Source organism: Tachypleus tridentatus, chromosome 11, assembly GCF_004210375.1.
Source record: "Tachypleus tridentatus isolate NWPU-2018 chromosome 11, ASM421037v1, whole genome shotgun sequence".
NCBI lineage: Eukaryota > Metazoa > Arthropoda > Merostomata > Xiphosura > Limulidae > Tachypleus > Tachypleus tridentatus.
The window spans coordinates 32361852-32389504 of NC_134835.1; the positions used below are offsets into that span (position 1 = coordinate 32361852).

General features: G+C 31.6%; 1 pseudogene across 1 annotated transcript; it reads left to right on the top strand.

Annotated features, from left to right (window-relative positions):
• LOC143231883 (uncharacterized) lies at positions 1-25656 on the top strand (annotated as a pseudogene). The gene is made up of 9 exons (XR_013017269.1): positions 1-114; positions 588-641; positions 2155-2217; positions 7703-7844; positions 13300-13442; positions 13765-14030; positions 14663-14732; positions 21195-21302; positions 22344-25656. The product of XR_013017269.1 is annotated as an uncharacterized LOC143231883 (transcript).
• Positions 25657-27653: the final 1997 nt, after the last annotated feature.

The window sequence follows — 27653 nt, forward strand, 5'->3', positions numbered from 1 at the left end:
AAGAACCGAAACAGAAACCTATTTTTTCTCTTACAGGTGCGCACGCTGTTCGTTAGTGGTCTTCCCATGGACGCGAAACCACGAGAGTTGTATCTATTATTTAGAGCGTATAAGGTAAGACTTTGTATAATATGTAATAAGTATTTTTGGTCGTTGTTAAGAGCTAAGCCACGCAATGGGTTATTTGCGATGTCCTTATCCCGTGTATCGAACCAATATTTGTAGCGTTATAAGTCTCAAGCTTGTCCCTGAGTCGTGACATTGGCATAAAGTACTGACCACGATTTTTAATAGTAATAAATACAATTTGTTGGCTATTACAAGAAAAAAAATGCTTTAACATCTTGTTTAAACGTCTTAATCGTTTGCGTAAAACATTATTTTGCAAAATTAATTTAAACTTCCTTTTTTCTCTATTGGAGCTCAAATTATAGTGACTTATAGCAACGTAATCATTTTAAATAGATTAAATTTAAACATCTCTGGGTTCTAATTATTCAGCGTATAAGTAAATATATTTTTACGTTCTAAAGTAAATATATTTGATGAATGATGTGTGTTATTGTTATTGTATGTTTCTTCTTAAGGGCTACGAAGGTTCTCTCCTGAAGGTGACTAGTAAAAATGGAAAAACATCCTCGGTGAGTATATGTGGTTTTATATAGTTTACTACATAATAAGTGTTCTACATAATAAAAATAGAACAGATAACGCCTTCCAATCTTACTTCACTGCAAACCACGGATCTCTTACAATGGTAACCGTAACACAGTATTTGTTTGCAGTCAAACATAAAACTACACAATGGGCTCTCTGCGCTTTGCTTACCATGGCGTCGAAACCCAGTTTTTAGCGTTGCAAGTCTGCATACATTCCGCTGTGCCATTAGGGGGCAGCTAAGTATTTAGATAATACATACATAAAAACATGTTTTTAATCTAAACAATTTGCGTGATTAAGAGTTGAACCAGTACAGTAGATACAGATCGGACTGACATGTAACTAAGTACTTCTGAAGATATTACGTTTACTACAATAAATAACAAAGGTCTGTGACGGTTTAAATGTCTTAACATTTTTACACATTCTACCCTAATTCCTGTTCACTAAATCACGTACAGATTTCTCACAAAACGTCATACGTACCTTTACATAAGTGAATCATTTTCACTGAAATCGGGTTACATTTTGTTATGCTTAAAATGTTGCCAGCCAATGGATGTAGATTTCTCTAGACCAATCGCGACGTGCGTCTTTTCAATGTTTGTTCTAGAACTCGAGCATAATAAACATGGTAATAAAAAATGTTCATTGTGGTAAGTGAAATAATAACTTGATCTAAGTAAGCTTTTTGTCTTCCCGGTTTGTAAAAAATCCTTACGTGGCATAAATAAATAATTTTCTTCCGAAATCTGCGAAGCAAAAATAAGGAAAATCTGTTATTAACAAACCAAAATAGTTTTTTACGAAATTTAGCTTTGCAGACCCGTATTATAGATATCTGATGTAAAAAAACAGGAAGACATTACTGTATCACATCTTTTACTTATGACAATATACATAATAAAATTGACTTGCTGCCTCCCTAATAGTATTTATCTTTCTGTAAAGCTACATTTGACTGGTTAGTTTGCATACTCGTTATGATATGATTGGTTAGTTTGCATACTCGTTATGATATGATTGGTTAGTTTGCATACTCGTTATGATAAGATAGTGGATTTAAAACTACCGTTATATAGATTATATATATTTATATATAAACACATAAACTAAAGATTTCTTCTTTCTTCATCAAAGGTGAATTTGAAAGTAGAATTTGTGACGTGTAAGCCTAACGCATTCTTTGATTGGACGTACCCTCTGCTGTTGATTGCAACTTTGCTTATTCAGGGTTCATCATCACAGCTTCGGGCACTAAATCAAAGAAACACCATTAGGCTTGTTATATTGATGACGTGTATATAATATTTAGGGAGCTGTCAGTCAGTTTTATTTCGCCATATAATAGGCTGAACGTAGAATAATATATGGAGATGCAAAACAAACATCGTAAGATGTCATATAAGTTGATAAACGTCTTTACAAATATTCATATTTTATTCTGAACAACATATTTTGTTTGGGTTTTAAAAATAGGTGTTTTGTTTTCAGCCTGTTGGATTTGTAACGTTTAATTCCCGCGCAGGCGCAGAAGCGGCAAAGCAAGATTTACAGGTAAGAAATTTCAATCCTGAACACGTCACAGTACCATAAAATTTAGACGAAAACAAGATAAAGCCATGTTTAAAGCCAAATATATGATTAACACTTACACTGACTTCACTTAGGCATAAAACTATAAACTATATCATACAGTTCCTACATTTTCTATATAATTAAGTTAGTTATCGAACAATGAACTATATCATACAGTTCCAACATTTTCTGTATAATTCAGTTAGTCATAGAACAATGAACCATATCATACAGTTCCAACATTTTCTGTATAATTCAGTTAGTTATCGACAATGAACTATATCATACAGTTCCAACATTTTCTGTATAATTCAGTTAGTTATAGAACAATGAACTATATCATACAGTTCCAACATTTTCTGTATAATTCACTTAGTCATTGAAAATGAACTATATCATACAGTTCCTACATTTTTTGTATAATTCAGTTAGTCATTGAAAATGAACTATATCATACAGTTCAAACAATTTCTGAATAATTCAGTTAGTCATAAAACAATAAACTATATCATACAGTTCCAACATTTTCTATATAATTAAGTTAGTCATAAAACAATGAACTATATCATACAGTTCCAACATTTTCTGTATAATTCAGTTAGTCATAAAACAATGAACTACATCATACAGTTCCAACATTTTCTGTATAATTCACTTAGTTATCGAACAATGAACTATATCATACAGTTCCAACATTTTCTGTATAATTCACTTAGTCATTGAAAATGAACTATATCATACAGTTCCTACATTTTTTGTATAATTCAGTTAGTCATTGAAAATGAACTATATCATACAGTTCAAACAATTTCTGAATAATTCAGTTAGTCATAAAACAATAAACTATATCATACAGTTCCAACATTTTCTATATAATTAAGTTAGTCATAAAACAATGAACTATATCATACAGTTCCAACATTTTCTGTATAATTCAGTTAGTCATAAAACAATGAACTACATCATACAGTTCCAACATTTTCTGTATAATTCACTTAGTTATCGAACAATGAACTATATCGTACAGTTCCAACATTTTCTGTATAATTCAGTTAGTCATAGAACAATGAACTATATCGTACAGTTCCAACATTTTCTGTATAATTCAGTTAGTTATAGAACAATGAACTATATCATACAGTTCCAACATTTTCTGTATAATTCACTTAGTCATTGAAAATGAACTATATCATACAGTTCCTACATTTTTTGTATAATTCAGTTAGTCATTGAAAATGAACTATATCATACAGTTCAAACAATTTCTGAATAATTCAGTTAGTCATAGAATGATGAATTATATCATACAGTACCAAAATTTTCTGTATAATTCACTTAGTTATCGAACAATGAACTATATCATACAGTTCCAACATTTTCTGTATAATTCAGTCAGTTATAGAATAATGAACTGTATCATACAGTTCCTACATTTCTGTATAATTCAGTTAGCCATTGAACAATGAACTATATCGTACAGTTCCAACATTTTTTGTATAATTCAGTTAGCCATTGAACAATGAACTATATCGTACAGTTCCAACATTTTTTGTATAATTCAGTTAGTTATAGAACAATGAACTATATCGTACAGTTCCAACATTTTTTGTATAATTCAGTTAGTTATAGAACAATGAACTATATCATACAGTTCCAACATTTTCTGTATAATTCTGCTAGTCATTGAACAATGAACTATATCGTACAGTTCCAACATTTTCTGTATAATTCAGTTAGTTATAGAACAATGAACTATATCGTACAGTTCCAACATTTTCTGTATAATTCAGTTAGTCATAGAACAATGAACTATATCGTACAGTTCCAACATTTTCTGTATAATTCAGTTAGTTATAGAACAATGAACTATATCGTACAGTTCCAACATTTTCTGTATAATTCAGTTAGTCATAGAACAATGAACTATATCGTACAGTTCCAACATTTTCTGTATAATTCAGTTAGTTATCGACAATGAACTATATCATACAGTTCCAACATTTTCTGTATAATTCAGTTAGTCATAGAACAATGAACCATATCATACAGTTCCAACATTTTCTGTATAATTCAGTTAGTTATCGACAATGAACTATATCATACAGTTCCAACATTTTCTGTATAATTCAGTTAGTTATAGAACAATGAACTATATCATACAGTTCAAACATTTTCTGTATAATTCAGTTAGTCATTGAAAATGAACTATATCATACAGTTCAAACAATTTCTGAATAATTCAGTTAGTCATAAAACAATAAACTATATCATACAGTTCCAACATTTTCTATATAATTAAGTTAGTCATAAAACAATGAACTATATCTTACAGTTCCAACATTTTCTGTATAATTCAGTTAGTCATAAAACAATGAACTACATCATACAGTTCCAACATTTTCTGTATAATTCACTTAGTTATCGAACAATGAACTATATCGTACAGTTCCAACATTTTCTGTATAATTCAGTTAGTCATAGAACAATGAACTATATCGTACAGTTCCAACATTTTCTGTATAATTCAGTTAGTTATAGAACAATGAACTATATCATACAGTTCCAACATTTTCTGTATAATTCACTTAGTCATTGAAAATGAACTATATCATACAGTTCCTACATTTTTTGTATAATTCAGTTAGTCATTGAAAATGAACTATATCATACAGTTCAAACAATTTCTGAATAATTCAGTTAGTCATAGAATGATGAATTATATCATACAGTACCAAAATTTTCTGTATAATTCACTTAGTTATCGAACAATGAACTATATCATACAGTTCCAACATTTTCTGTATAATTCAGTCAGTTATAGAATAATGAACTGTATCATACAGTTCCTACATTTCTGTATAATTCAGTTAGTCATAGAACAATGAACAATATCATACAGTTCCTACATTTTTTTGTATAATTCAGTTAGCCATTGAACAATGAACTATATCGTACAGTTCCAACATTTTTTGTATAATTCAGTTAGTTATAGAACAATGAACTATATCGTACAGTTCCAACATTTTTTGTATAATTCAGTTAGTTATAGAACAATGAACTATATCATACAGTTCCAACATTTTCTGTATAATTCTGCTAGTCATTGAACAATGAACTATATCGTACAGTTCCAACATTTTCTGTATAATTCAGTTAGTTATAGAACAATGAACTATATCGTACAGTTCCAACATTTTCTGTATAATTCAGTTAGTCATAGAACAATGAACTATATCGTACAGTTCCAACATTTTCTGTATAATTCAGTTAGTTATAGAACAATGAACTATATCGTACAGTTCCAACATTTTCTGTATAATTCAGTTAGTCATAGAACAATGAACTATATCGTACAGTTCCAACATTTTCTGTATAATTCAGTTAGTTATCGACAATGAACTATATCATACAGTTCCAACATTTTCTGTATAATTCAGTTAGTTATAGAACAATGAACTATATCATACAGTTCCAACATTTTCTGTATAATTCACTTAGTCATTGAAAATGAACTATATCATACAGTTCCTACATTTTTTGTATAATTCAGTTAGTCATTGAAAATGAACTATATCATACAGTTCAAACAATTTCTGAATAATTCAGTTAGTCATAAAACAATAAACTATATCATACAGTTCCAACATTTTCTATATAATTAAGTTAGTCATAAAACAATGAACTATATCATACAGTTCCAACATTTTCTGTATAATTCAGTTAGTCATAAAACAATGAACTACATCATACAGTTCCAACATTTTCTGTATAATTCACTTAGTTATCGAACAATGAACTATATCATACAGTTCCAACATTTTCTGTATAATTCACTTAGTCATTGAAAATGAACTATATCATACAGTTCCTACATTTTTTGTATAATTCAGTTAGTCATTGAAAATGAACTATATCATACAGTTCAAACAATTTCTGAATAATTCAGTTAGTCATAAAACAATAAACTATATCATACAGTTCCAACATTTTCTATATAATTAAGTTAGTCATAAAACAATGAACTATATCATACAGTTCCAACATTTTCTGTATAATTCAGTTAGTCATAAAACAATGAACTACATCATACAGTTCCAACATTTTCTGTATAATTCACTTAGTTATCGAACAATGAACTATATCGTACAGTTCCAACATTTTCTGTATAATTCAGTTAGTTATAGAACAATGAACTATATCATACAGTTCCAACATTTTCTGTATAATTCACTTAGTCATTGAAAATGAACTATATCATACAGTTCCTACATTTTTTGTATAATTCAGTTAGTCATTGAAAATGAACTATATCATACAGTTCAAACAATTTCTGAATAATTCAGTTAGTCATAGAATGATGAATTATATCATACAGTACCAAAATTTTCTGTATAATTCACTTAGTTATCGAACAATGAACTATATCATACAGTTCCAACATTTTCTGTATAATTCAGTCAGTTATAGAATAATGAACTGTATCATACAGTTCCTACATTTCTGTATAATTCAGTTAGTCATAGAACAATGAACAATATCATACAGTTCCTACATTTTTTTGTATAATTCAGTTAGCCATTGAACAATGAACTATATCGTACAGTTCCAACATTTTTTGTATAATTCAGTTAGTTATAGAACAATGAACTATATCGTACAGTTCCAACATTTTTTGTATAATTCAGTTAGTTATAGAACAATGAACTATATCATACAGTTCCAACATTTTCTGTATAATTCTGCTAGTCATTGAACAATGAACTATATCGTACAGTTCCAACATTTTCTGTATAATTCAGTTAGTTATAGAACAATGAACTATATCGTACAGTTCCAACATTTTCTGTATAATTCAGTTAGTCATAGAACAATGAACTATATCGTACAGTTCCAACATTTTCTGTATAATTCAGTTAGTTATAGAACAATGAACTATATCATACAGTTCCTACATTTTCTGTATAATTCAGTTAGTTTAACGAGTTTTTTTAAAAGAAGATGGGTGTTTAGAAATCTGTAACGACCAAACGATATTTTATTTTGGATATAAAATCAATTAAAAATATCCATGTTTATAGATTGAATAACCAGGTGTAGCATTAGTGCATTAGAAACACTGTAAAATACACATGTTTATTGAACTGTGTGTCTGTATTTATATGCAAAAACGGCTCGTTTGGGCTGAGAAAACACTTTTACATAGAAGAGCGAACAGCGTTTCGACCTTCTTCGGTCATCATCAAAAGTGTTTTCTCAGCCCAAACGAGCTGTTTTTGCATATAAATTTTCTCAACAAGTGGGTTTCTCGTCATCACTGATTGTGTGTCTGTATATATTAATTATTATTCAACATTTCAGTAGTAAATTTAGAAATAAAAGTAGTTCAATCTTTATTTATTGTTTTCATGTCTGTTTCTCTGGGATCACATCTGACGTTGATTTTGTCACTTGAACTTTTTTACAGCAAGGAATTCGATTTGATCCCGACCTTCCTCAGACGATTCGACTAGAATTTGCAAAAAGCAATACGAAGGTTAGCAAACCGAAACAGCAGTCGCCGCCTGCAGCTGCTACCTACCCAACCTTACTACACCCCGTAACAGGACGTAAGTGCACTTAGAAAATAGAAACATAATAGTTTGTTTCTTTTTTAATTTCTCGCAAAGCTACACGAGGGATGTATGCACTAAATGTCCCTAATTTAGTAGCGTAAGACTAGAGGGAAGGCAGCTAGTCGTCACCACCCACCGCCAACTTTTGGAATACTCTATTAGCAACGAAAAGTGGGACTGATCGTCACATTACAACGCCCTCACAGCTAAAAGGGCGAGCATGTTTGGTGCAATGGGGATTCGAACCCGGGACCTCAGACTACGAATTCAGCGCCCTAAACACCTTGACCATGTCGGGCTGAGAAAGAGAAATCCTGACATGCTCAGACAACTTCATATCAAACCATCACAAAATCTCTTTGAAATCTTTAATACATAAAACGAATCCCCAGATCGGATAGCATTAGGTCTTCAGACTTGCAATGCTAAAATCCGAGATTCGGTTTCCCAAAAGCAGATCGCTCAATGCGGTCTTGTTCCGAAACGAACATAAAATAATAAGAAAATAAAATTATCAAAGAGCGTTTGATACAGTTTAATGGATATAAATATATCGACATGTGAAAAGTGTGCATGCTATTATTTTGTTGAAAAGTCATATTGGACTATCTGCTGCGTTTACTGAAAGGAATCGAACCTATAATTGTAGCTTTTAAATTCGTAGATTTACTGCTGTCCCACCGGGGGACTGTCTGCAAAGAAGTATTATCCATTCTAACTTCTAATAATGTTAAGAACACAATTTTAATATATTATTACCAGTAATTACAGTTCTGGCGGATGTGTTGCATAACGTTGTGATTTACAACATAACATATTAACAGTCACGACCACTGAAAAAACAAGTTTTGAGTTTTCCATCTAATTATCTTTTAATTTTAAAGATCCTTCATTAAACATATTAATTATAGCGGCATCTGTTGACAGCATAGGAAAGTGTTTCGTTTGCTCTTTCAGATTACAAACTCAGTACGCGGTCGTTATTTCAAATATCATAATAGAATATAGTTTCAACTGAATGTGTGTTTTTCCTTATAGCAAAGCCACATCAGGCTATCTGCTGAGCCCACCGATGGGGATCGAACACCTGATTTTAGCGTCGTAAATCCGTAGACTTACCGCTGTACTAGCGGGAAGCAGTTGCAATTGAAAGACGTCGTTAATATAATTGTTAGTCTAACAGTAACTACATAGTGTTGTTATGTTCTTATATCAACTAGTTTATTCTTAGTTTGATGGTTAAAATTAATTAACCACTTCGTTGATATGATGGTTACTCTGAATTTGCGCAGAGTGAACTAAAATGAAGCACACCGTGTCATCCACCCACATTTAGAAAGATTTTCTACCTGAACTCCAACTTATAGAAACAATAGTTTTATCTACAACACTACCTTATAACGACATGTCATCACATATATCTTCTATCTATATCTCTAGCACCACGAAACTAACAGTCAATCTGACTTACATAAGTCTACTATCTACAACACTACCTTATAACGACATGTCATCACATATATCTTCTATCTATATCTCTAGCACCACGAAACTAACAGTCAATCTGACTTACATAAGTCTACTATCTACAACACTACCTTATAACGACATGTCATCACATATATCTTCTATCTATACCTCTAGCACCACGAAACTAACAGTCAATCTGACTTACATAAGTCTACTATCTGCAACACTACCTTATAACGACATGTCATCACATATATCTTCTATCTATATCTCTAGCACCACGAAACTAACAGTCAATCTGACTTACATAAGTCTACTATCTACAACACTACCTTATAACGACATGTCATCACATATATCTTCTATCTATATCTCTAGCACCTTTGAACTAACAATTGTTATATATCATAAATTCTTCAACCTATGTCTCTAATGGACTAAACTTTGTTCCCACTATTCAGATTTATCTGTTAGTCTTTGCTTTGAAAAGTATGTCCACCTGTACCGATCGTTTGAGTATTCCCATTTGTAAAGCTTCTCTAAACAACGGAAGTTGTGAAGCAGAAGAAGGGTCACCATGGTGATAGTGATACTTGTCTTCCTGTATCTCCAATCTACAATATTTATGTTATTTACAATACATACACTAGAATACAATACATTCTCACCTGTATTTATATTGTTAGATAGATAAACAATGATACAGTAGAATGCAATACATTCTTACCTGTATTTATATTGTTAGATAGATAAACAATGATACAGTAGAATGCAATACATTCTCACCTGTATTTATATTGTTAGATAGATAAACAATGATACAGTAGAATGCAATACATTCTCACCTGTATTTATATTGTTAGATAGATAAACAATGATACAGTAGAATACAATACATTCTTACCTGTATTTATATTGTTAGATAGATAAAAAATGATACAGTAGAATGCAATACATTCTTACCTGTATTTATATTGTTAGATAGATAAACAATGATACAGTAGAATACAATACATTCTTACCTGTATTTATATTGTTAGATAGATAAACAATTAGTTTATTTCTTACATGACATTTGTCAAAACTTAAATACGTTTTCTATTAGTTTATTAACATTATCGTGAGTACATCCCATATTTAACAATCTGTCAAGAAACTAAAGTTAAATGAAACACAGCCTTCCATATCCATGTGTCCACCCACTGTATTTAAGCTAAAATTTCAATTGTGCATAACCACATTCAGCAAATCTTTAATTCTGAATATAAAGTAGCTATGGGAGAAAAGACTTCTTGCTCTAGTCTATCAGTTTCATCAGTCCTGAAATTCAAGTCTGTGTTTCCAGTCTTTCTCCTACGACGTTTATCGAGACAATCCACATTAAACAAATAGCTCAGATTTCTTAAGGCATGGCCAAGCGTGATAAAGCGTTCGACTCATAATCCAAAGGTCGCGGGTTCGAATCCCGGTCGCAACAAACATGCTTGCCCTTTCAGCCGTGGGGACGTTATAATGTGACGGTCAATCCCACTATTCGTGGGTAAAAGAGTAGCCCAAGAGTTGGCGGTGGGTGGTGATGAATAGCTGCCTTCCCTCTAGTCTTACATATCTAAATTAGAGACGGCTAGCGCAGATAGCCATCGAGTAACTTTGAGCGAAATTTAAAAAACAAAGCTCTTAAGGCATATGCCATTATAATAGCTTGCTTCTGTGAAAACTCCAGCAAAATGCGAAGTAAGTCAACTACCTTAATTAAAGGTTGACGTAATTTAGTTATCTTTATTATGTTAAAGAAATCCATCAATGGATCCAAAACTCTTAACTGAGTTCCTTCAAGGCTTTACGGCAAGTAATTTTTATTCCAACAGTTTCTGTCGAGATATTAATCAAGTGTTTCTTAAAGAGCTCTTTTCCTGAGAAGATATTTGACACCCTGAGTGAACAACAGCTCCTCTCCACTTCAGGAAATTATTTAGCCTAACGCAAAGTAGTCATAGCTATTTAATCTCTGAAAAAGTAAATTTTATTTTAATAAAGTTGTTTTCCTCTGGCATTATAAATGTTTTTTTCATTGTCCTTATTTCCAGCGTTAATAATGGTTTCATCATCAGGTACATGAAAAATTCCTGAATGGTTCCTATTTAATAAATCGCTAAATTGTTATGTCTAATTTCACACAACTTTTGTACATTGTGAACATCATTCGTTGTGTAATTACATATAATACTCACAGAACTGCAGGTTATTTGGACTTACAGACGTCTATCATCTTACGAACGATCTATTGACCTGATTTATGAGAGCGTTGTACACTGTCCTTCCAGTAATAACTTAATACGTAGTCCAAAAGAGGCGGGGCTCTACTAATAAAGTTTTAAAATATTTTGTAGCACCACTCTTAGCTTGTTAAACACTGCAATTCTGCTTGCTTGTCACGCCTTAAACTAAGTTTAGACGAGTTTCTGGCACATGTTATCTGCATTGTTGTTTCAATCACCTGATCAGCTGATGATGAATAGTAAGTACAGTTTACTTTGCAGTAAATGAATTCCTCCAAAGCGTTTATCAAGTGTCAATATTCACGATTTAGGTTCCGAATCGTTTATGATGTTGCTTTGGTAATTAACAACACTTTCCCAGCTCATAGAAACATGTCACGACTTCTGGGAAGTTTTATTTGGGTTATTTTGCTAACAAAGGCTATTTAAACATGCAGCCACTTCACATAGAAGTCCCTCGCTTATCAGAATGTAGCCTTACTACTTTGTTCCCGTCTTTCATGATTGGTACAGTTTTCAGCTGTGGATTCCCAGAAAAGATATGAATTGGTTAACTTAGCTCCTTTATGTATGTGAACGACCGTTAAAGAATTTACAACAAATAAAACGTGTGTAATGGAGATATTCTAGACCCCTATTTCCAGTGGGACAACAGTACGTCCGCGAACTTACAACGCTAGAAACCGGCTTTCGATACCCGTGATGGGCAGATAGTTCTTTGTGTAGCCCAAACACGGGCCTGTATTACAGATGACACACGTTCGCAGGTAGCCATACTGAATGCTGGAAATACCCTGCAACAACGACTTCTGGTTTTCTTTAAAGCCAATAGATGAATATTTTCTCTAACTTAACGTTTCTTAGATACCATGCTATAAAATATTCTTTAGTACTCACTGATCTAACGTTGGACATATCACGTACAATCGAGCTTTGAAACTATTTCATCTAATCAGTTTTCTCTGTTTCCGTGGACTATAATATTTTTTTTGTTTGTTTGTTTGGAAATTTCGCACAAAGCTACTCGAGGGCTATCTGTGCTAGCCGTCCCTAATTTAGTAGTGTTAGACTAGAGGGAAGGCAGCTAGTCATCACCACCCACCGCCAACTCTTGGGCTACTCTTTTACCAACGAATAGTGGGATTGACCGTAACATTATACACCCCCCACGGCTGGGAGCGCGACGCGGGCGCGAACCCGCGACCCTCGGATTACGAGTCGCACGCCTTACGCGCTAGGCCATGCCGGGCCAGGACTATAATAAGGCCTCTTTGAAAGTTGTTCAAGTTACAAACTTTTATCTTGCAAACACTTTACTGCCGCTAATCTATCCAAATGGCCTGCCTCTAGTTTCAGTCCCTGAACTTCCTATTGTATAGATATATAAAAGAATTATACTTAAGACTCTAGTTTATTACCATATTTCTTCTCTGTATCTCTGTTTTCACTGAACTAACGTTTATTACGTGTTCCAAAATCTCCTAACTTACCATTAACTCTTTGAGAGACGTAAAGTGTATTAAAGTTTAACGAATCAGCCAAGAATAGTAACTCGAGAAACAAAATATCAGTCTAAGTTTTCTTAATCAGTAACATTTCTTTGTTAGTTAAGCAGACAGATATTAAATAACTCTAAAGTTAAGCCTAGTTTGATTAGGTCATCTCATGACTCTAAGTACACCAAGTTCACTATGTTTCAGAAGAAATTGGAGCTACTCTTCTACCAGGAGTCCACGATGGCTGGTCTCCACATCCACTTTCTTACGCTGAAGTGCCAGTGACGTCTGGTCTTCATTCTCCTGCTTTATTACATCCGGCACTGCATGCTCAACTTCCGGTAATTATGTACTACGTAAGAATTATTATGGTCATGTTTTTACATTAGGTGTCAGGTTTTCTTTAAACAAAATATCAGTTGCACTGCTTTCTGCACATCGCATGCTTTCTTTAAATTGTTTTGGTCACCAAACCACTCTGACGTCACTCTTTAGTTTTCTTAATACAGCTGAAGCTATGTTACTTCTAAGAAATATTATTTGTAAAGCATCCCACTTAATGTATTATTGTAAAAGGAAAAGAAATGTACTTTAAATTAATCGGAGAATAAATTATCGAGTCAATTACTAGTTTAGTATTATTTTAGAATTTTCTTAGGGGTTAATGACCTTTAACTCTTCTCTTTTATTTTTATTATTTCTTTTGATTACAGCCCCCCTTTGACAGTACACCCAGCTCTTTCGCACGCTGCTCTTGCGGGAACTGGAGCTATTCACGCCACGATACCACCCTCCCATCTGGTGGCGAGTCCGGCGTTAGCCAGTCCTGTAGGCTCTGCCTCGTCTGTATCTAACACACCTCCCTGTTCAACTCTCTTTGTTGCAAATCTAGGCCAATTTGTTTCAGAACAAGAACTCAAAGATCTCTTTGGCTGGTACAAATATTTTGTTCTCGAAGTATCAAAGCTAATGAATTAACAGTAAAAATTAAAACACCCGTTTTGTTGTGTCCACGTCTACTAACTACCATATTTTTTTATGACAGACTACAATTTTTTACGTTAATTAATTGTACTAACTTAGGATTTCTTGGATATAACGAGTAAACCGATATTCGTCAGTCTTTTTTTTTCTCCATAAGATTGTCTAAGAAACAAATTAGAAAATTGTTTATAGGAAATTAAAGAAATAAATCCTTCATACAGAAAAACAATCGTAAAAAATGCTGACAAATTACAAAATTAAAATGCCTGAACATTTCTCATTTTAGGATTTTAATGGTGATTTAATTATTTAATTGATATTAATTTAGCTGTAAAATGAATAAATTTGGCTAATTAGTAATAAATAAATGTTTAAAATATTCTTTCCTTCAGTCTGTATTTACTAACTGTCACTAGATGGCGGGACGATCATTAAGTGCTGATTTCGTGTCTTTGATTAGACAAAATAAAATTTTAAGAACAGTGAGACATTTCCCGACTGATTTTAGTCTGATAATTTTAGTCTGATAGACTGATAATATTTCTACAAATATAAATTTAAAGATAAATCTTTTCTTTTTTAGTTTTCCTGGTTTCTGCCGTCTGAGAATGCACAACAAAGGAGGAGCACCGGTGGCTTTTGTTGAATATCAGGTAAGACAACACCTTATCACAATCTTTAAAGTTACTCACATACAATAATAAAACTTTAAGAAATAGCAAACGTGCCCGAATGAGTTGATGCCTTATTATTTTGGAATATATATGTTAAGAATATTTTAATAATAAGTTTTGTCTTTGGTCTTTTTTGTGTGCGTCTCGTGATCCATTTCTCATACATACACGTTAGACAGGTTAGCGGTTCCTATACCTGTAATATGAAATAATATCAGTATCTAATTCTAACTTTCCAAAATGTTCCATGTTTGTCATAGTTATGACAGTTATTGTTAACAACAAATTCCTTTATGTATTAATAAGATTAAATAATATATTTTCGTCTCAATTACGATTGTTTAGTAACCATTTACATTGAATTACTAACGACAACCCATTAGATGAAATAGATCCATTCAATTAATAAATAATTTTCAGTGTCATTCTCTGATTTGACGTTACATTCTGTTGGTAATTTTAAAGTTCTTCAAACATAACTTAATAAAAACCTATTAAAACTGTTGATAATTTTATCTTTGTTCAAACATAACTCAATAAAGAAGCTATTAAAACTGTTGATAATTTTATCTTTCTTCAAACATAACTTAATAAAGAAGCTATTAAATCTGTTGATAATTTTTTCTTTGTCCAAACATAACTTAATAAAGAAGCTATTAAAACTGTTGATAATTTTATCTTTGTTCAAACATAACTTAATAAAGAAGCTATTAAATCTGTTGATAATTTTATCTTTGTTCAAACATAAGTTAATAAAGAAGCTATTAAAACTGTTGATAATTTTATCTTTGTTCAAACATAACTTAATGAAGAAGCTATTAAAACTGTTGATAATTTTATCTTTGTTCAAACATAACTTAATGAAGAAGCTATTAAAACTGTTGATAATTTTATCTTTGTTCAAACATAACTTAATAAAGAAGCTATTAAATCTGTTGATAATGTTATCTTTGTTCAAACATAACTTAATAAAGAAGCTATTAAAACTGTTGATAATTTTATCTTTGTTCAAACATAACTTAATAAAGAAGCTATTAAAACTGTTGATAATTTTATCTTTGTTCAAACATAACTTAATGAAGAAGCTATTAAAACTGTTGATAATTTTATCTTTGTTCAAACATAACTTAATAAAGAAGCTATTAAATCTGTTGATAATTTTATCTTTGTTCAAACATAACTTAATAAAGAAGCTATTAAAACTGTTGATAATTCTATCTTTGTTCAAACATAACTTAATAAAGAAGCTATTAAAACTGTTGATAATTTTATTTTTGTTCAAACATAACTTAATAAAGAAGCTATTAAAACTGTTGATAATTTTATCTTTGTTCAAACATAACTTAATGAAGAAGCTATTAAAACTGTTGATAATTTTATCTTTGTTCAAACATAACTTAATGAAGAAGCTATTAAAACTGTTGATAATTTTATCTTTGTTCAAACATAACTTAATAAAGAAGCTATTAAATCTGTTGATAATTTTATCTTTGTTCAAACATAACTTAATAAAGAAGCTATTAAAACTCTTGATAATTCTATCTTTGTTCAAACATAACTTAATAAAGAAGCTATTAAAACTGTTGATAATTTTATCTTTGCTCAAACATAACTTAATAAAGAAGCTATTAAAACTGTTGAATAATTTTATCTTTGTTCAAACATAACTTAATAAAGAAGCTGTCAAAACTGTTGATAATTTTATCTTTCATCAAACATAACTTAATAAAGAAGCTGTCAAAACTGTTGATAATTTTATCTTTGTTCAAACATAACTTAATAAAGAAGCTATTAAAACTGTTGATAATTTTATCTTTCTTCAAACATAACTTAATAAAGAAGCTGTCAAAACTGTTGATAATTTTATCTTTCTTCAAACATAACTTAATAAAGAAGCTGTCAAAACTGTTGATAATTTTATCTTTGTTCAAACATAACTTAATGAAGAAGCTATTAAATCTGTTGATAATTTTATTTTTGCTCAAACATAACTTAATAAAGAAGCTATTAAAACTGTTGAATAATTTTATCTTTGTTCAAACATAACTTAATAAAGAAGCTATTAAAACTGTTGATAATTTTATCTTTCTTCAAACATAACTTAATAAAGAAGCTGTCAAAACTGTTGATAATTTTATCTTTCTTCAAACATAACTTAATAAAGAAGCTATTAAAACTGTTGATAATTTTATCTTTGTTCAAACATAACTTAATGAAGAAGCTATTAAAACTGTTGATAATTTTATCTTTGTTCAAACATAACTTAATAAAGTATGTTTCGCTGTAAAATATAATAGAGTTTAAGGTTTAAGACCTTTTTTTATCAACTGAAGTAAAAAAAGGTTTTTACTTTCATTTTCTAGTCTTGCAACTTTAAAACGATGTCAAATGGGTTTATTACATTACGAAACAACAGCACGATATTGTATGTATTTTATTATAACTAGTTCAACATTTTTAATAGCAGTAAAGAATAAGTTTTTATGTATTATCTAAATGGCAAATTTTTGTTTTTCACAAAAATAGCACTTTTTGAGTTCGCTAATACAATTTCAGTTTCTTATATTAAACTCATAATTAACTTTCTTTAAAGTCAAAATATATTTTCATGTGGACTGTGTATTATTTACAGAAATAATGAGGGGTGTCATTAAAAGCCTAGGTTGATCCACCACATCATAAAACAATAAAATGTGTTTGGATATGGTCTCGGTGGATTTCAGTAAACATGAACATGTTATCTGTTTGTGGCAAGTTTAAGTTTAAATTCCATTTCCAAAAAGAACTTGGTCTGTTATAACTTAAGAGTTCCAAAACTTACGTTAGTTATAGTCAACTACTGACTTCATACCACACAAGAGACTTGGTCTGTCATAACTTAGAGTTCCAAAACGTACGTTAGTTATAGTCAACTATTGACTCCATACCACACAAGGGACTTGGTCTGTCATAACTTAGAGTTCCAAAACGTACGTTAGTTATAGTCAACTATTGACTCCATACCACACAAGGGACTTGGTCTGTCATAACTTAGAGTTCCAAAACTTACGTTAGTTATAGTCAATTACTGACTCCATACCACACAAGAGACTTGGTCTGTCATAACTTAGAGTTCCAAAACGTACGTTAGTTATAGTCAACTATTGACTCCATACCACACAAGAGGACTTGGTCTGTCATAACTTAGAGTTCCAAAACGTACGTTAGTTATAGTCAACTATTGACTCCATACCACACAAGGGACTTGGTCTGTCATAACTTAGAGTTCCAAAACTTACGTTAGTTATAGTCAATTACTGACTCCATACCACACAAGAGACTTGGTCTGTCATAACTTAGAGTTCCAAAACGTACGTTAGTTATAGTCAACTATTGACTCCATACCACACAATGGACTTGGTCTCCCAAAATTTTGATCTTATAAAACGTGCGTGGAAAAAAATCCACGCTTGGTCGAAGTTACGCTACGCTAAGTGATCCACATTTAGAAGGATGGTCAGGGACATCTCTCGGATGTCAGCGGTGTTATCTCGTTTCAACACACGAACAACATAAAGTCGCTACAAATAAAAGTCCAGTCATGACATGTAACATTAAAGATCTGGACATCTCAACACGCAGCAACAGTTGTATTGATATTACAAACGTTACTCTGGCGGAATGCTGTACTCGCATCGCGTGTTTTTCATGGTCCCTAAATATTCATCGTGACCAGGACACATGTCTGTTTTTTGAGTTTATGGCATATAGATGTTTGAAATCAATACTGTAAGTTGATATGAGTGATGGAAAGATGATATCAAGCTAAAATGTGCTTCGACTCGGCATCCTGGAATATGAAGGTGTTATACACTGATATTTACACAGTCTGTCGTTAAAGCTGCCATTATGAACAACGAGAGCGTAAGTGTCGTAATTTTATCAAAACACATACAAGCGTGCACGTGTTAACTGTCTATATCTTGGAAGTCCAGCGTGACAAGGATTTAATGTTTCATGAGAAGTCTATTTCGTTGGCGCTACATTCGTAAATATTCTAATCCACTTATAATGTATACCATTTTAAGCCGTTACTGGCACCAATACGTTACAGTTTTATGAAACAATAATAAACAGTTGCCTCGAAATTCAACAAAACTGTGGTGTTAAAATCACATTATAGAAGGGTCTTAATATAGTCATTTGTAATGAAACTAAATCATTAGTAGTGTTTTAATTACTTGTAAAAATCAAAATTTAACAAAATACCTTTTTCTGAAGTACAAGTAAATACACAAAGTGTACGAGTAAATAAATAAAATTATACGGAAATTTTATTATCAGTAAATAAGTAAAAAAAAAGTAAATACGTAAATCTCGTCTTGTTACTTGCGTATTTATCAAGTGATGTTTTAATCATCAAATGTTTAATCACTATAATAATTAATTAATCTTACGTAAGAGTTTAATGTAAAAGCATGGAAAATACGTACTGGTTTTGTTGCTGAGAAATATATTTAGTACTATAGGGTGTTCTGTCTTTTTTTTTCTGCCATTTATATCTGAGAATTTATCTACATTGCTATAAAAATATTTATATTAATTTCCCGAAAGAACGCTAGTTGGCTTGGTTGTTATTTTAACAAATTACTTATGTCATAGATAAATGGATAAACTCTCTTCTCGCTGGAAAAAAAATTGATCCCATCAATTCCGTTTTCATCTTTAAAAGTTAAGCCTAAAACTCCAATCATTTAATTATAAATTTTTCTTTTAAAAGTATAAGACAGATACGTTTCAACATATCCCTGTTCCACTGATACGTTCATTAGAAAGACAGGCTGTAAACTAGCTTCTGTATATTAGGCAGCAAACTATTTGATAGAAAAATTAAAGAGGGCGTTGAGTAATTTATTAATAGTTGAAAAGAGCTAGAAGTTCTACACCCCATGTGCAACCCGTACCAATTACTTGTTTTTGTTTGTCTGTTTTGAATTTCGCGCAAAGCTACTCGAGGGCTATCTTCGCTAGCCGTCCCTAATTTAGCAGTGTAAGACTAGAGGGAAGGCAGCTAGTCATCACCATCCACCGCCAACTCTTGAGCTACTCTTTTATCAAAGAAAAATTGAATTGACCGTCACATTATAACTCCTCCACGCTTGGGAGGGCGAGCATATTTGGTGTGACCGGGATTCGAACCCGCGAACCTCGAATTACGAGTCGAACGCCTTAACACGCTTGGCTATGCCGGGCCACCAATTACTTAAATGCGTGTTAATTTCATCTTGGGGTTTATTTGTATAGTACTTTTACTAACATTTTAGGCTAGTTTAAGTGCTTTTACGCTTAAGAAAGATGAATCTGTATCTCAGAGGTTTATAATGCTAAAATTCGGAATTCGATCCCCACTGGTGACAAAATTTCAATAGCTCATTGCATATCTTTGCGTCAAAATGAGTGAGTTAATGAATGAATTATGGAACTTCTCAGGATCGCACGAACAAGTCTTGTATCGTTTTTCTTTTGAACAGACATTTTCGTGGTAAAAGTACAATTTAGAAACCTCGGTTGAATTTTATGACAACTGATCCTTTAGACAGAGAAATGAGAGATGAAGTTCTGAACTTTCATTGCTTATTTTTGAATTTTAAATAGTTAAAACCCACATAAAAGAAATATGTGATTAATATTCCGATGGAAGCTAAAAGTTAAACCCAAAACGTCTCTTCCTGGAAGTCGTATTTGAAAGTTAAACCCACAGTATCTCTTCCTGTAAGTCGTATTTGAAAGTTAAACACACAGTATCTCTTCCTAGAAGTCGTATTTGAAAGTTAAACCCACAATATCTCTTCCTCGAAGTCGTATTTGAAAGTTAAACCCACAGTATCTCTTCCTGGAAGTCGTATTTGAAAGTTAAATCCACAATATCTCTTCCTGGAAGTCGTATTTGAAAGTTAAACACACAGTATTTCTTCCTGAAGTTTTAATTCAGAAACTTTCTGTTTCTCAGGGCATTTTTGTAACTGTTTTTATCCAATCATATTTTCTAATAGTCACCGTTTAAAGAAATCCAAAATTAAGTCCGTTGGAGTAGAATTATTTTTAGTAAAAGCTATAGAATAATTCCAAAAATATTTTAAAAAACACACGCATAAAAGTAATTTTGAATAGCACATACTAATATTATTTAGAGTTTAAACATTTCATATTTATATACATTTATATATTTTTCCTCAACTGCCGAGTTAAAAGAGGTGAAATTTCAATATATCGTTCTCAAAATTGCAAACAATTAAGGCTCGCATTTGCCAAAGCCTAAAGTCAAGATTTAAAGACGTAACAAAATATTAAATATATAATTCACGTTGCTTTCCTTCTCATGGGCTCTATCATGGGAAAGTTTTACCAGATTAATTTTCTCAGATTAATGTAGCTCCTGCTAATTTTTGTTCCTTCCTCCAGGACGTACGTCTAGCATCGCATGCCATGAATGCTTTCCAAGGCTACGTTTTGTTTTCTTCAGATCGCGGAGGAATCCGAATTGAATATGCTAAGAACAAGATGGGAGAGGTAGGCCTAACGTGTCTCCATCTGATGATTACCTATAATCAGTGCAAAAGATTTTTTATTCTTCAGCTGCTTCTCGTATTAACGGTCATTAATTTAGATGTTGAATTATTATCTTTCGGTAAGTAAGTAGTAAACTAAAATTATTTCACGCAGTCATTTAAGTACAAGATGGGAGAGGTAAGGCCTAACGTGTCTCCCTCTGGTTTATGAATTACATCTAACAATATATCATTTTTATAACAAAATCAATAAAATAAGCTAAGGCAGTGAGCTATTTTCAAATAAATAAACATTCAATAAAATATTTTTTTAATCAAAAGCGAGAATAAAATTGTAAATACGTATTAATATGAAAGAGATAATTAATTTTGATAAGGTAACTTTTGTCGAAAGCATCTTCCGTATATTGTAGCTAGTTTTCACCACATACTGTAAAATTCAGGGCTGTAAGGAAGCCACATGCATGCACAGTTAGCTTACAGATTTATAACTGAACATAGCGAAACAAACTCATCTGAAGTTTTTGAGAGAGAAAAAGAGAGAATTATTGTCGAGTTCTAGGCCTAAAACCCTTTAATAGTGTTAAAAATAAAACAAAGCCAACAAGCGAATTTCGGGAAATTTAAAACAAATTATTTGAAAATAGCCAACAATGGTTGCAATGTATCATTTCTGAATAATCGGGAGTTTCTCAAATAACAAAACGGATTGAATATAATTTACATTAAAAACTACTTGAGGTTGGGATGTTTTCTGATTTATTATCAGTTATAAGCAAACAACATTTTCCTATTTTTTTTGTGTTCAGCATTCCCTGTGAGCACTAAATATACTCGTAGATGCCTTCGTAATATGCTTAAAGGTTTCGTTGGAGTTTACAGATATAGGTAAAACAGAAAGTATAGAAGAAATTATACAAAGCAACTTAGTTAAAAGTAAACTATCCTTTAGTTTCAGAACAGTTATAGGAGGCATGTACAAAAAAAATATTATTAGAGGATATGATGAAATAACGTATTTTTATTTTTATTCTTAAATTAGGTCTCTCGTGATTAAAAGAAGATATTATCCAGTGGACTGGCAGTTTGGTGTTTGATAATTAAATTAATGACTTATGTTTAAGTTGTTAAAAATCGTTTTAATATGGTGTAGTATAGTTTAAAACATATGAAAATGTTTAAATGGAAACCGAGTTACACAAAAGTTTGGCGTTTTATTTTAAGAAGAGTGTTTTGACTAGTTTAAAACTTTGATTTCAGAGGTCTACGATAACGATTAATATTTTGTATAATAATTTAATATTATGTTTTGTATATTTAGGGCGTTTTGAATATGTTTCTTGAGAAAAACATTGTGCAACTTAATGTATTAGGAAAACTGTATCCATTGCAACTGAAAACAAACTATAATTTTTCTTACCAACCTGAGGTTTCAGTTTTGTTAAGCACAATATGACCTTCAGCACGAGAGATATCCGTATTTATGTTTAATGAATAATGTTATCTGAGTTTTCCTCTGTAACAAAATTATAGGATCCATATTCCATTTATTATTTTAGTATCACCAAATTTGGATTGTTCAATAAAATAAGTATTGTCTTAAAAGTCAATGGACTTTTACAATAGTGATAATAAATATAATTATGGAAGAATTTAAGAAGGTTATTTCCAGTATTAACATAAAATTCCAATCGGGGGAAAATCGTGTATTAAAAATGTTTCTAACTTTTAAAACCTTTAGGAAACTAACTTTGTAGCTGACTCTCATTCAACTTTAGTTAGTATGAAATGTTTTGATGTAACAGGGTTTAGTTATGAAACTGTCCAAATGTTTCTATTGGCTTTAAGATTAGAAAGTCTTAATGACCGTGTGACATGAAAACCTATATAACATATCTATAGATTCGTTAATTCATTAGTGAGCTCAATAGATTTGTTATATTTTACATTCAGTTTCTGATAGGAACAAGTTTTGAAATAGGAGTTGTATCTTTTCAGACGTAAACTACATGGTTTTGACAAATTTTGAAATAGGAATTGTATGTTTTCAGACGTAAACTACGTGGTTTTGACAAATTTTGAAATAGGAGTTGTACCTTTTCAGACGTAAACTACATGGTTTTGTAAGAAGTGTATTTTTGATTCTCCAGTCTATATACTTGAAACAAATGTGCTATAAACCATCTCTTTCCGGTCATGTGTTTACTAAACGAAATCACGGGAGTATATACGGTAAGAAAAATATATTTATATTTGTAGTATTTGATTCAAAGTTGTGTGGGTACATTTCTAGTTGCATAAGTCAGAATGTGTTGTTATATGAAACGTTTTCTATATTGTGGATGAAATACTGAACAGAATACGAACAAAAATGCTTCATAAAAGTTAAATATCTGGTCAATAGATGGTTTCCTTTTTTTGTGATGTTGATAATTATAAAACGCCCGTAATATGTTTGTCTTTCATGAAAACTAAACACAATTTTTGGTAAAATATGCTTTATTTATTTCGAATCATTGTTAAAAGAAAGTGTTACACGAAGGACAGTTTCGGATTTTTTTTTTAATGTGAGTGTAGCAGTACTGAAGAATTCTTTAAGTTTTAAGTTTGAAGCTGAATCGTATTGTTGGGAGCTGTAAAGAATTTGAAAAAAAGTATAGAGTGTAATTTATGTTCAAGTGTGTGAAAAATTTGGTTTATATTTTACTTTCAAAGTACTAGCTATTGGTGAAACACATTAGAATAGGTGGCCATTATTTTTCCTAATGTTATGGCATTCTTTCAATGTGTAAGAAACTGGTTATAGTGAGTTTTGTTTATCTTTTTATTGAATAATCCATAGGAACAAGACATCCTTCTAACTAAGCAGAAAAACAAATAATCGTATATTTTGTGATAAGAACAAATTATCTGAGTGAGAATTTAACTTCTGAAAGTTTCACACATATCAGAGATGTTTTGATAAGACATTCTCATTGGACTGAGATCGTTCCAAATGTTTCCACTGGTTCATGTTCATTTCATTATTCCTCGTTACATTTCTCTATATTTTCATATTTAGGCTATTGCTGCAGATGACAGCTAATAATTGTTTGTGCAAAAATCATGACAAGACAAATAAAGCCACTATGCAAGTAATCCCTATTGCATTCTTATAGTAGAAACAAGCCAACTGTGATTACCTCGCATGGTTGCGATGGTTTATGAAGATTCTTGGAAATTATTGTCATTGTGGCTAGGATTTCCTTTTGGTTTTCTCATATTATATCAGTGTTTAGAATAAAGTATTAGAAGTGAAATTAACCATAATTATAATTAAGATGTTATACAGTGTGACTTTGAATACATTTCTATTAGGATATGTCACGAGTCTGTTTTATTTTCTAGTCGCGACACCTAAGTCGGGTTTCAAAGATGGGTCCAACAAATACCCTACCTTCTAAGGATAGATAATCCATTGAGGATTTCCATATATACAAACAGTTGGTATAGAAACGAGGATTTCCAGATATTAGGTTTCGCTGTCATTCTAGAATGAGATATCTATCCTATCTTTAGTTGAAGAGTGTTATATTGACGATATATATGTCCTGCTAATTTGTTGTATTTTTACCCTCGCTGATACAAATACGTTTTTTGCTAACTTTCATCATCTATACGTGTTTAGTCTACTTCTATAATTCTTCCTCTTACAAAGCTGTGCTCTATCTTTCTAAAACGTATTTAGACTTTCTTAAGCCTCTTTCCTATTCGATTTTAACGATATTTATATCAAATTGTCTGCTCTTAACAAACAAATGTTCTTTACTTGTGTAAGTATATTAGTGTAGTCTTCCTGGACGAAGACTTTTCTTTTGCTCTTATTCAGCTGTCCTTGGAAGTTTTATACATTGCCTGGCCTATAATCTTCTGATAGTGTGTTCGAATTCAATCTCTGGGTTGTTGATATGCAAGGTTCAGTTTTCATTACGTCATATTATTCCAGATCTGATAGATGTTCAGTTTTATTAACTCGAGCGGTTTCCTTATTTATTGACCCCATGATTACCTTTCTACAACATTTGTTTTTATTTCTTCTATCATCCTCGAGAATTAGGAGAATTAGGTTAAGTTTAAGAAATTCATATTAGGCCTAATGAACAGATCTGCTCCTACTGGCCATTGTAGAAACAGACGTGCTAGCACATCCTGAGAATAGAGTTATTCAAACAGTTCAGTCCTAGCACGACAATGAAACCAGTCTGAAGAAAACTGTGACTTTTAACATAAAGTTACTCAGTACAAACTTCTACTGTAAAATAGATAAAAATACGCTTTTAAAACATAAATATTACGTGAATCAATGTATATCAACAGCTGGTTAAAAAAACAGTATTGCTCATTTCTCTTGGTAAAAGATCAAATAAACTTTATTTGGATCTATGGCATTGAAGTCAGGACCAAATGACTTGTTTGTACATTGTCATAACAAACTATACATTGATGATGAACCTCTTACACCTCTTAGCGAAAAGAAAAGTTCAGTTTTATGAAGCAGTTTTAAAATCCGTCACATTTCGTATACTTAAACTTCGCTTTCGGATTGGTCGTTTATTCTTTGGAACTGTTGAGCACGAGGTTAGTTAGCAAAATATTTTAACAGAAACGTTTTTGAGCCATCGCTTCTTCTTGCACACACAAAGGGTCATTCTAAATCTGACCGTTCGTGCGGATCTGACCTTTGTTTGGCATCGATCCTATAGTATGTATATTAGATTTTAGTGGCCCATCTTTAACAATGTCGTCTCAGTTTATGTTTTGAAATATATGCGGGTGACTGCAATTTTCCCAGATTCGTGTGGCTTGTGAATCAGAAAAAGACCACTTTTAAAATAAAACATGCTATTAAAATTTATTAATATTGTATCCGAAACGTTCAAATCTATGTAATTTATTTTTGAAAGTGGAATTTGTATGCCATTCTAAAAATAGTTTTGCATCTATCTAAATTTTTTATTCGCACCGGCGTTTAAGAATTTAGAAACGTCCGAGGTTATCCCATAACTGATTGAAGAATAAAATCAATACGTTCACATTAAAAACAAACAAACAACATATTCACGGTAAACATTTATGTATACATTGCTTGTGTACCTTCTAATCACGAACAGGGACCATTGCGACATATTTTAGTTTTCTTTTGAATTCGCCCAGTTTACGTAACAAATACAGTTACTGTAAATACACGTTTCAGAGGCATTCGAAAAATATTAGGTAAGTATACAAATGAAACATAGAGGTGCAGGTAAACTACACTTTGCTATTTTAGTTATTATAAATGAGCCGGAGTGAGTGCTCAGTGACATAGACTTATATTTTGTATTAAAAACATGACATCTTTTCACCGAAATTGAAGAGTCTGCTTGCGTTCACACAAAATGTCCTGTATAGCAAAAAAAACACTAAGAAATTTGCGTTTTTTGTAGCGTTTCTGCACGTTTGGAACAGGGTGGTTTAAGGGTTAAAAGACGGGTTACTAAAGATAAGTAACAATTCACATCGTATGTCATTGTCTGTATGAGACAATACAAAATAGAATTACTCAATCTCAGGATGCCTTGTAGGAAATGCACTTGTTAATTTATCACTTACTGATTGATAAACTTTATGGAAATATTTTGGTGGAAACGAGTTACTTGTCAGACCTTTAAAGGTTTCTGGAAATGTTTGACTTGCTGTTCTCAAGGTGAAAGACAAGACATATTCGTGGTACCTGTGTAGATTGCTTTATGACTGAAGTGTAACTTGGTATTCTTTAGAATCAGATTAGTGAAGTAATAAACCCAAATTGAACCATATTTAAGATATAAATATCTGTCAGAGAAGAGGACGAACTCCTGGAGTTTTTGGTTTGTATGACTGAATTTTTAGCAATCGTCTCTCAGAATAAGAACTCATTAGTGGTAGGTCAACCGTGTAAATCTTTTATGCATGGTTCAACAATGGAACTTTTTTTAAATAACCAGTCATTTAGATTGAGCTTTTCCACAGTAATCTGATGATAATGTTACATTTGAATAATGTGTTTTAATAAATTCATAGCAAACTCTTGTGGCGATCATGGTGTTGATCAACAGAATGAAATATTAGTAAAGAACAGATAGACAGATTAACAATACGCCTTATGTCTGAGAAATGTAATTTAAGAAGTTGCAAAAATGAATTCCGTCCATGTTATTGCCTCTACTTGCTATTATTGTAGTACTTTTGAAACTGTTTTGCGAATAATGCATCATTTCATATTTGTAATGGTAGTCAAAGATAAAGTTATTACAATATATAGATGTTCTGTAGTGCTGACACTTGTAGTTTC